The sequence below is a fragment of the Sciurus carolinensis genome, chromosome 4, assembly GCF_902686445.1.
Source record: "Sciurus carolinensis chromosome 4, mSciCar1.2, whole genome shotgun sequence".
Classification (NCBI taxonomy): domain Eukaryota; kingdom Metazoa; phylum Chordata; class Mammalia; order Rodentia; family Sciuridae; genus Sciurus; species Sciurus carolinensis.
Genome location: NC_062216.1, coordinates 76,527,736 through 76,540,113, shown reverse-complemented (window position 1 = coordinate 76,540,113; position 12,378 = coordinate 76,527,736). Strand labels below are relative to the sequence as shown.

Genomic DNA, 12,378 nt, shown 5'->3' with positions numbered 1-12,378 from the left:
CTGAGAAGTGGGATACCTGAATCAAATGGTGGTTTCACTCCAAGTTTTCTAAGGAATCTCCACACTGCTTTCTAGAGTGGTTGCACCAATTTGCAGCCCCACCAACAATGTATGAGTGTACGTTTTTCCCCACATCCTCACCAACACCTATTGTTACTTGTATTCTTGATAATTGCCATTCTAATTGGGGTGAGATAGAATCTTAGGGTGGTTTTGATTTGCATTTCTCTTATTACTACAGATGTTGAACATTTCTTCATATATCTGTTGATTGCTTGTAGATCTTCTTCTTCCTTAGCCCATTTATTGATTGGGTTATTTGTATTCTTGGTGTTTTTTGAGTTCTTTATAGATTCTGGAGATTAGTGCTCTATCTGAAGTGTACGTGGCAAAGATTTTCTCCCACTCTGAAGGCTCTCTCTTCATATTGCTGATTGTTTCCTTTGCTGATAAAAAGCTTTTTAGTTTGAATCTATCCCATTTATTGATTCCTGCTTTTATTTCTTCTGCTTTGGGAGTCACATTAAGGAAGTCTGGTCCTAAGCCAACATGATGAAGAGTTGGACCTACTTTTTCTTCTATAAGGTGCAGGATGTCTGTTCTGATTCTGAGGTCCTTGATCCATTTTGAGTTGAGGTTTATGCAGGATGAGAGATAGGGGTTTAGTTTCATTTTGCTGCATATGGATTTCCATGTTTCCAGCACTATTTGTTGAAGAGGCTATCTTTTCTCTTTTGTATGTTTTTGGCACCTTTGTCTAGTATGAGGTTATTGTACTTATGTGGGTATGTCTCTGTGTCTTCTATCCTGTATCATTGATCTACCTGCCTATTTGGTGCCAATACCATGCTGTTTTTGTTACTATTGCTCTGCAGTATAGTTGAAGTTCTGGTATAGTGATACCCCTTGCTTCAGTCTTCCTGCTAAGGATTGCTTTAGCTATTCTGGGTCTCTTATTTTTCCAAATGAATTTCATGATTGCTCTATTTCTAAGAGGTACATCATTGGGATTTTAATTGGAATTGCATTGAGTTTGTATAGCACTTTTGGTTTGTATTAATTCTGCCTATCCAAGAATATGGGAGATCTTTCCATCTTCTAAGGTTTTCTTTAACTTCTTTCTTTAGTGTTCTGTGGTTCTCATTGTAGAGGTCTTTCACCTCTTTGGTTAGATTGAGTCCCGAGTATTTTTATTTTGAGGCTATTGTGAATGGGGTAGTTTTTCTAATTTCCCTTTCAGAGGATTCATCACTTATGAATAAAAATGCATTGGATTTATAAGCATTTATTTTATATCCTGCTACTTTGCTGAATTCATTTATGAGTTCTACAAGTTTTCTGGTGGGATTTTTTTGGCTCCTCTAAATATGGAATCATGTCATCGGCAAATAGGGATAGTTTGAGTTCTTCTTTTCCTATTCGTATCCCTTTAATTTCTTTAGTCTGTCTAATTGCTCTGGCTAGAGTTTCAATATTGAATAGAAGTGGTGAAAGAGGGCATCCCTGTCTTGTTCCCGTTTTTAAAGGAAATGGTTTCAGTTTTTCTCCATTAAGAATGATGTTGGCCATGGGCTTAGCATAGATAGCATTTACAATGTTGAGGAATGTTCCTACTATTCCTACTTCTTCTAGTGTTTTGAGCATGAAGGGGTGCTGTATTTTATCAAATGCGTTTTCTACATTTATTGAAATAATATGTGATTCTTAAGTCTGTTGATGTTGTGAATTACATTTATTGATTTCCAGATGTTGAACCAACCTTGCATCCCTGGGATGAAACCACTTGATCATAGTGCACTTTCTTTTTAGTATGCTTTTGTATGCAATTTGCTAAAATTTTCTTAAGAATTTTTGCATCTATGCGCATTAGGGATATTGGTCTGAAATTTTCTTTCCTTAATGTGTCTTTGTCTGATTTTGGTATCAGGGTGATATTAGCCTCATAGAATGAGTTTGGAAGGGTCCCCTCCTCTTCTATTTCATGGAATACTTTGAGGAGTATTGGAATGAGCTCTTTGAAAGTCTTGTAGAACTCAGCTGAGAATCTATGTTTTGTATTTCAACAGTATCTGTCATGATATTTCCTTTTTCATCACGAATTTTAGTAATTTTGAGTTTTCCCTCTCCTCTTTGTTAGTGTGGCTAAGGGTTTATCAATTTTGTTTATTTTTTCAAAGAACCAACTTTTTATTCTGTCAATTTTTTCAATTGTTTCTTTTGTTTCAATTTCATTGATTTCAGCTCTGATTTTAATTATTTCTTGTCTTCTACTACTTTTGGTGTTGCTCTGTTCTTCTTTTTCTAGGGCTTTGAGCTGTAATGTTAGGTCAATCAATTGTTGACTTCTTCTTTTCTTGAATGCGCTCCAGGCAATGAATTTTCCTCTTAGTGCTGCTTTCATAGTGTCCCAGAATTTTGATATGTTGTATCTTTGGTCTCATTTACCTCTAAGAATTTTTTTATTTCCCCCTGATGTCTTCTGTTATCTATGCATCATTCAATAGCATATTATTTAATCTTCAGGTGTTGCAGTAGTTTCTGTTTTTTATTTTGTCATTGATCTCTAATTTCATTCCATTATGATGGGATAGAATACAAGTTAGTATCTTTATCTTTTTGTATTTGCCAAGAGTAGCTTTGTGGCATAACATATGGTCTATTTTAGAGAAGGATCCATGTGCTGCTGAGAAGAAAATGTATTTGCTCATTGATGGATGGAATATTCTATATATGTCTGTTAAGTCTAAATTATCAATTATGTTATTGAGATCTACAGTTTCTTTGTTCAATTTTTGTTTGGAAGATCTGTCCAGTGGTGAGAGAGGTGTGTTAATATCACCTAGTATTATTGTGTTGTGGTCTATTTGGTTCCTGAAATCGAGAAGGATTTGTTTGATGTACATGGATGAGCTGCTGTTTGGGGCATAAATATTTATGATTGCTACATCTTGCTGATTTATGTTTTCCTTAAGCAGTATGAAACATTCTTCTTTGTCCCTTCTAACTAATTTTGACTTGAAGTCTACTTTATCTGATATAAGGATGGACACCTTCACTTTTTTTTCTGAGTCCATGTGTATGGTATGTTTTTTCCCATCCTTTCACCTTTAGTCTATGGGCATCTTTTTCTTTCTTTCTTTTTTTTTTTCAATTATTTAATACTTTATTTATCCCTATAATTTGGCAATAAAGATCACTTTTCTCAAAAACATTATATTTGTATTAACAAATAAACCTTGATTCATTCATTTTGTCTTTCCATTTCTCCAGGTATCTTGGTAAGAATCCATGACTTCAGTTTTTCTAACTCAGATTTGCTTAGCTCATGGTAAAGATTTGGAAAACTATAATAATTTGCGTTCACTTCTATTGAATTTGTTTCTTCACCCCACGAATGAAGAACTAATTCATCTGCAGGACCATGACACTGAAGTACGCCATCATTTTTCTAAAGAGTCTAGTAAACAGCAGATGCTTTATTCAAAAAACTAGACAGAACAAATACTCCTGCCACATCTTGATGATTTCTACATGCTAAATGCATCACCGTGCTTCCTCCCATAGAAAATCCTCCTACTAATATCCTGTTCTTCCTGATGCCATTTTTTACTTCATCATCAATCAAGTCAGTGACCTGACATGTTGCATCAATTGAGTCAAGGTGTTCTGGGCAGCCATTAGATATTTTAAATCTGTCAAACCATACATTGGCGAATCCTCCCCTCAAAGGAGTATAAGACCTGAGTCATGCAGGAAGATCAGTGAGGCGCTGTGCCTCCCAACCCGCAATACCACACAACGCCGCAGGAGAACTGAACCCAAGGCAGCAGCCATTGCAGAAGCTGTGGGCATCTTTTTCTATGAGATGTGTCTCTTGAAGGCAGCATATTGTTGGGTCTTTCTTTTTAATCCAATCTGCCAGTCTGTGTCTTTTGATTGATGAGTTCAGGCCATTAACAATCAGGGTTATTACTGAGATATGATTTGTATTCCCATTTTGGCTAATTTTTGGTTTTTAACTTGAATTGGTTTCTCCTTTATTTGACTATTTCTTTAGGCTAGTTCCTCCCTTTGTTGACTTACATCATTGTTTTTCATCTCTTCCTCATGAAATATTTTGCTGAGAATGTTCTGTAGTGCCGGCTTTCTTTTTGTAAATGCTTTTAGCTTTTGTTTATCATGGAAGGATTTTATTTCATCATCAAATTTGAAGGTAAGTTTTGCTGGGTATAAGATTCTTGGTTGGCATCTGTTTTCTTTCAGAGCTTGAAAATGTTGTTCCAGGCCCTTCTAGCTTTTAGGGTCTGGGTTGAGAAATCTGCTGAAATCAGTATTGGTTTCCCCCTGAATGTAATTTGAATTTTTTCTCTCACAGTCTTTAAAATTCTATCTTTATTTTTGTATGTTGGGTATTTTCATTATCATGTGCCTTGGTGTAGATCTGTTGTAATTTTGTGTATTTGGTGTCCCATAAGCCTCTTGTATTTGATTTTCCATTTCATTCTTCAGATGTGGGAAATTTTCTGATATTATTTCATTGAATAGATTGTTCATTCCTTTGGTTTGTATCTCTGTGCCTTCCTCAATCCCAATAATTCTTAAATTTGGTCTTTTCATGATATCCCATCATTCTTGTAGGTTCTGTTCATGATTTCTTACCATATTCTCTGTTTGGTCAAGTTTGTTTTCAAGATTAAATATTTTGTCTTCAATGTCTGAGGTTCTGTCTTCCAAGTGATCTAGCCAATTGGTTATGCTTTCTGTTGAGTTTTTAATTTGTTTTGTTGTTTCCTTCATTTCAAGAATTTCTGTTTTGTTTTTTTCAGAATCTCTATCTCTTTATTGAGATGATCCTTTGCTTCCTGCATTTACTCTTTTAACTATTGATTGGTGCAATCATTCAATGCCTACATTTGCTCTCTTATCTCATTGTTTGCCTCTCTGATCATTTTAATTATGTACATTCTGAACTCCTTTTCTGACATTTTTTCTGCCATGCTGTCATTGGATTTTATTGATGTAGCATCTAGGTTTGTTTGGGACACATTATTCCCTTGTTTTCTCATGTTGTTCATGTATCTTCCCCTCTAGGAGTGCAAATCTGAGGTATTGCAGTTTCCCCCCTATAGACTTATAGTGTCCTTGCAGGTTTCCAATACCTCACCTTGAAGTGAGAGATCAATATTAGCAACACACCATACAAACAATATGCATCCTTAACTCAAATAGTCCCTTTTAAGCTATTAATTATATTTTCTTAATAAACAGATATTATGAGTTAAATTATTATCTACAACTTAGCCAATAGTTTTGCAATAAGGACCACAATTTCTAATGGTGGACATAGAAGATGGAGAGGGGTGTAGGATACAATGTTAATGAGATAAGAAGTGCATCTAAAGAGGTACTATGTCATATGAATAGTGAAAGCAGAATTAAAAGAAATTGGTTGTTAGCATGTGAAAAGGGAAAAAGAGTCTCCAAGGAGACAGATAGATAAGAGGAAAATAGGATGAGAAAAATATGAATAAAAGAAAAGTAGGAATATTAGTAGGTATAATAGAAATAATCATAATATTTCTACTAATAAAAAAATCTACAATAAAACTATACAGTACTGTTCAAACCTCCTAGTCTTAGGTAGCCTGATGCCTGGGAGGAACTTGATAAGGCAGTAACCCAAGAAGGGTGCTGCCCCTCTAGGGGTGGGGCCTCCAGGTGGGATATAATTCCTGCTAGTGGGAAAGGGCACCTCCTCGTGTTGACAGATGGTCAACCACAGCACCAGAGCCGTGGGCTGGGTCCGGGCTGGGCTGGACCAGGTTCTCTGGGCCAGGCCTCCCTGGCATGGAAGTCTCATCTGGCGGTGCTGGGCTGGGCCTGGGCCTGGTGTCTGTCTCTGGGTCTTGCCTCCCCAGCGTGGGAGCCTCACCCAGTGGTTCTATGCTGGGCCTGGTTCAGATTATATTTCAAAGGGATGGCTTCCAGAGAAAGATTCCCGAAATCTTTCTGACCAGAAGCCAAAGAAAATTTACATCTCAAAGGATAAGAGGAAAAAATTTACAATAGCAAATTTTCTCAAGTAAATTCTCTTAATAAAGAGATTCAGAGGCCTGTAGTCAGGAGGAAACCTGTCTACGATGACGTCAGCTTTAAGGGTACACGCAGGCCATTCGGATCATCACATACATGTATGAATGTGGTTCAGAGTGATCCTGATGTTAACGACCCTCAAAGTTTCTACCTAAAGATGTGATAAAGTATTTTATTTAAGTCTGTAAAGTATAAATAGTATGGGTTACCTTCTGCATTGCAAGAACCCATAAGACTCTTAGCAAAGCAACACAATAAATATTGTTTTAATTTACTTGAATTTAAGCAGACTGTTTAACCAGAAGCAGAAATGCCTTTCTAAGTATTAATCTCAGGCTGAGGAAAATCTAAGATGTAGGTAATGTCTTTCTTTAGTTTTCCTTTTCCCATGTGTCTTGGTATTTCTGCTATTCGAAGAGCAACCAGTGGTACTGTAGGTTGTAAAACAAGCCAGAATTTTAGAGTTAGAAAACAGAATTTACTGTTGTTATTTACTCACTGATAAAGTCAAGAAAATAATCCATTAATAAGGCAGATATTGGTTCATGAAATAAAATTATATGGATTTAAATGTTTTACCAATAACTTCAACTTTCTGACTTCAGTATTCAGGTGTGTGTACAAACAGAAGGGCATTGTGTTGCCCTCTGCTGGGAACTATTCATATATATGTTCCGTAGAAAAGAAAAGAAAGATCTTTGGAATATCCATAAAAGAAATTTCATTCTGGGAATAACTTCTCCATTTCTATACATACAAATACTTTCAAATGGACCGGCAAACATCAACCACAAACCCTTGAGAAGCATATCAGTATTCTTCTCTTCCTCTATCCCCCACCCACCTCCTCATATAAGCAGCCAGAGGACATGCTGAATGAAAATGTGAAAACAATGGGCCAGATTGTTTACATCATTTACATCGGGGTTCTGAAAGTTTATTGAATTTGCAAATAACCTGGAGCTCTTTTTACTGCAGCTCTATATTCACAGAATTTGGAACTCTATGCTTCAAAAAAATCATCCAGGTGAGGCCTATACTGCTGGTAGGAACTTGCAGAAACTCCCAATCTTGAAGTACAGACAGAAACACTTGCAGCTAGATTGATAAAAGGGGCCAATTCCCATAGACCCTAGAAGAATCACCTCCCAGTGCAGGAGGAGAAAGGGGGATCAGTAGAAATTTGCTTTGGGTAAGGAAACGGGGTACAGCACAGTATGAAGACATGTTTTTAGGTTTCACCTCCCTCCCAACACCCCACATCCTGGGGTTTATGATTAGGCCCAAGAAGGGTCTCAGACCAACAACCTGGGACAGATTGAAGAATCTTTACTCAGATTTCCTCAAAGATGAAGAGTTATTCTGCCTAAAACTTGACTTTTTCTGACCCTGGTACTGAGGATAGGGAACAGAGCAACTGCATGGCTTCAAAGATGACTAAAATATGGGAAGAAACTTCCCTGACTTAGAGTTTTTTAGGAAAATACGTTAAGTCAGGAGGAGTGGCAAGCTGTTTGCGGTCTTCCCTCCTGCCTCTGGTGTAGCCAAGAGACAGATAAAGGGAAATTCACTTCGAAGGGAAATTCACTTTGATAATAGATGGAGAGTTTTAAGGGTTTACGGAATGAGAATATGATTTTCTATCCCACTTTACAAATTTCTTAAATAACATTTTTGAATGAAATGTGCCTCGTGTTCTGTTCATGTATGTATTATTTTACAGCAACTGCTTAAGATAGTGTATCCAATATAGAGTGAGCTTACCAGGGATGGGCCTACTACAGACCAGAAGCTCTCTTAACCCTATTACAAATATTCTCAGTCTCCACAGAGCACTATTACCTCAGTTTATTCTGACTAACAGCAGATTAAAGGGCTTAAATATCTTTCCCAAACTAACAGAAAAAGTAAATGGGAAAACTTGGTCTTGATCCCATACAATCTGATTCTAGAGTCTATGAAAACTCATGGTCAGAGGATTCTTATGATACCACTAAAAGGTGCAACCCGAGCCATTGTGTAGGGCTCTTTCTAAAACTCTGCTCATTCCTTTGCCCTATAATAGCTTAGTCCATTCAAATCAAAAGTATGTAAACAGTTGACCTTAAAAAAAAAAGTATAATTCCATGGACTAAAATGCAAAAGTTAGTAAGTAGTATTTTTGTTTATTAAATTATAAAACTGGAGAAATACAAACATAATATTAGTAGTAATAAGAATTGACGCTGTTCCAGGGGATGTAATATCAGCAACATGATGGAGTAAGAAACTCAGGACTCTCCCTGCCCCACCCACAAAATACGGCAGATCAGCAATAATTCATGGACATAATCCTTTTTTGAGAAATTAGAAACTAATTGAAAAATTCCCACATCTCAAAAGAATGCACAACCAGAATCATCAAAGCAGGAATGAAAATTCAGAACACCTTCTAACCAGAACCCTGTCCAGGACTCAGGGATGCATAATCAGGAAGATACTCCATAACCCCAGCTTCATCCAGGAAAGAGAAGGTGCTCACTTGTGCATCCAGGACCCACACTCTTTTGAGAGAGTTTCTCAGAGCACTGCCTTCTGTCTTGCCATGCTTGGAGCTCAGAAAGTTCCAGCACAGTCTACTTATATTGCAGAGAACAGAGGCAGTAGTTGAACTGGTAAATGCCATTGATCCTTCCCCTTGCTCAGCACAGAGCAAGCCAATGAAAAGATCCCAGCTGTCAACTTATCCCCAGGGGAGAGTTAATCCAAGTGTCTAGTACTCCTGCTTCTCGGGGGCTACGTGAAGAACAAGTGTGGGTATCACCAGTCCTGGGGTTCTCATGGGTTCAGCACATATTAACCCCGAGACAGAGAAGGAGCAACATCTCGGACTGTTAGACACCACAGCTCCTCCCCCACTATAGTTCAGTAAAGAATGAACTGACAAAAATCACAGCTGTGTCCTTCCTTATAGTTGGGGAAAGAACTGATAGAGACCCAGAATCTCTGGCTGGGCTGACTAATGGTGCCTTCCCTGATGAAGGCAGTCTGTGAGGAGTAGAACAGGTGCTGCTTTGTCAAATGCAAGACCTCAACACAGAGAATCAAGGAAAATTAAGAAACAGGCAAAGATGTTCCAGACAAAGGAAAAAGATGTTATAGCTTGGGTCTGGAATGTCTCCCAAAGCCTTATGTGCTAAAGTCTTGGTTGCAGCTGGTGGTACTATTGAGAGACATGAAGAGGTGGGGCCTAGTTGGAAGACGTGGGTCACTGGGGGAGTGTCCTTGAAGGGTATATATTGTCCTCCTGCCCCCCCCTTTCTAGATGTCATAAGGTCAGCAACTTCCTCCACCATATATTCCTGCACATAAAGAGGACGTGTGTGTGGGTATGTGTACACACATATATGTGGAGGACAGTCCTTTATTGGAGTACCTTTATTGGATCCAGGGGCTTATCTAAATAGTTTTCCCACTTTAACTGATGAGTTTGTAACAGACAGTCACTAGTTCCAGGATATCATGCTGTGATCCAGAGGTTTTTAAGTTTGCTGGCAAAGGACAGAATGGTCTCTTTTAAAGGAGTAGCAGAGAAGAGGCAGGGAGCCCAGCCTGGTAGGTGGAAGACATTCAACAGTTTGTTTGTTTGTTTGTTTATCTATGGTCACTAGGTGGTATCGCACTCCCTGCCCGCAGAGAGATAAGACACAGGCCTGGTTCTTTTGAGCTCTTTATTTTGCGCGCTTCTTCCTCATAGTTCTTTCTTTGTTCTTTTCTTTTGATCTCTCTTTGAGGAACTTACACTCCAATATATACAGTACTTGTAACCAATCAGCATTTTCGCACGAGGGGAGAGCATTAACAGATACAGGCAGCAAAGGCAGGCATATAGTGGACCTGTACTGTCCATCAGGGAGCTTAGCCAATCCCTGGAACTTCCTCAAAATAATGTCAGTTGTTTATGCAAAAGTTAACTGCTCTGGCTCACTGCCAGGCGCCATCTTAGCCTTGCCACACCTAGGGCCAGGGGTCCGGCCGAAACCCCGACAGTTCCCCCTTTTCTCTTTTAAAAAGAAAAGGAAAGCTCGGGACCGTGCCTGTCTTAGGCGGAGTGGTCAACCACCGTCCTTACCCGTCATCGGATAACTGCAGAGCATGCTACAGCTCCTGTCTTAGGTCGGTACGGTGGTCACCTCCTTCCTTACCCGTCTGGCTAGCGATCCAGCATCGTGAGCCATACTTGTGGGGAACTGCCGGCCTCTAGGGCAGCCATGGCCTGATGGAAAATGATACGATCTCTAGCTTGATCTCGGCGCATGTGCATGATAAAGCGGGTGAGGAAGACAACAGCAACAACCATGAACATACAAAAGGCTCCCATACCTGCCCATTGTTTTACAAAACTGAAAGAAGAGGATAGCCAACTTAGCACTTCAGACATAGGGGCTACATTAACTCTAGTAGCATTGAGACTAACAATTTGAGATCTAAGAATAGCAGTAAGATTATCAAATTCGTAAGACCAGTTTGTTTGTAGCTGAGCAGACAAGATTCTAGACAAGTTTGCTGCATAGCTGAAGTTATGGTAAGCTACAGGTGTAACGCACAGTCCCGCCAGATGATAAATACATCCCACGTTTAACAGTTCCTGTAAAATGTCCATTTGTTCTTGAAGTAAGTCCACTCGCTGGTTCATAAGGAGTATGCCTGCTGTTAGATGTTGGTTTAGGGTCTCTTTAGTCTGTAAGGCTGCAGCTATATTTTCAGCCAAGTGATTGACTGCTGTTGCTGTAGGTATGGCAGTTGCTAGTGCTGCTGTTGCAGAAACCACTATTGCAGTGACCATAGCCGCTGTGATGTCAAATTCTCTCCTGTTTCTTGATAGCAACACTGGCAATTTTGCATCTGTAACAGAGACTGGGACTGGTAGGAAGGTAGGAACACACATTAAGTCTGCCAGCAGGAACCTAGAAGCATTTTAACATTGAGGGATAGCACAAATCTGAAGTACAATTGAGAGAAGTGGTTGTTTTGTTACATAGTTGAACTGTTCCTCCTAAGAGACTAAAAAGAGGTAGTAAGTTAGTTTATTCCGTGGAAACACACAAACTGAGCCGCAGCTCCAGTAAAGCACCAGGTTACCCTTATTACCCAGAGTTAAAAAACCCCAAACAAAGAGACAAAGAGAAAGTTTATCTTTAGGGGACCTGAAGGTCTCCTCTATTCCCCCTTTTTGTTTATTAAGAGCATTTTTGAGGGTGAGATGTGCATGTATAACAATACCTAGTTTTTGTGGGTTATAAGGTACATCTGTGGTTAGAGTTATTTTAATTTTAGTGAGGAATTGGTTCTTACCAATTTTGGTTTTTAAAGAAAAATTTAGACTTTATAATGCAGTACAATCTTTAACAGTTGCTTAACCATAATTGTATAAACCCTTATTTTTAAGACAATTGTTTTAAAGAATAAAACTTAAGAGACACAAAGTTAAGAGTAAATTAGTGTTTTTAAGAAAACTTTGTCATTTTACCATGTCATTTTACCATATAGATTAAACTTTGGTTTATATCAGAACATTAGTATTTTACCTTAGGAAAAACCTTAAATAGCTTTAGCTGATTTACATACATACAACCAACTTAGTTACACATAGACTTGTTGAAACTTGTCCTTTATTACACACAGACTTTCTTATCCAGAAACATTTTCTTTTTCTTTTTATTAAATACATTTTAAACCCAGAACCTTTTATTTTTTCTTTTTTATCTGTCGACCCCTTTTTGTTCACATTCTGAAACAACTCTTATGAAATTTTTTGAATTCAGATACTCTAATTGAAACACAGTTGAAACTTTTGGGACCCTTCGTATATAGAATTCCACTTGTTAGGACATAACTTTTAGTAACCTTGTTTTTAGTTTAGTGATGACACAAAGCAATTTTAAACCCTTTTATTTACCATCCTATGAAAACACCAATAATGTTTAAGTATGTTACCCCATGTAATTTAAGGAGTTAAAAGTACTTGATGTTATTTAACAATTAGCATTTTAACCTTGTAAATTAACCAGACGTCTCTACAAACACATTTGAGTAATCCCATACATGTTAACTCCAATTTATTTATTTTATAAAAACCAAGATATCAGACGAGTGTCCTGAACCGGATCTGCTGTCTCTTTCCTGTTGAAGAAAAGTCCTAGAAGCAATTGATATTAGACATTGTTTAACATTAACATTTCATTAGTTTGACCACCTGGAGACTTGTAAGTTATTTTTAAAGATATTTTACTTTCATTAGTTTAC

At 38.0% G+C, this 12,378-nt stretch overlaps 1 pseudogene; it reads right to left on the bottom strand.

The window, feature by feature from the left end:
• Positions 1-3,241: 3,241 nt before the first annotated feature.
• On the bottom strand, positions 3,242-3,834 carry LOC124984048 (lysophospholipase-like protein 1; annotated as a pseudogene).
• Positions 3,835-12,378: the final 8,544 nt, after the last annotated feature.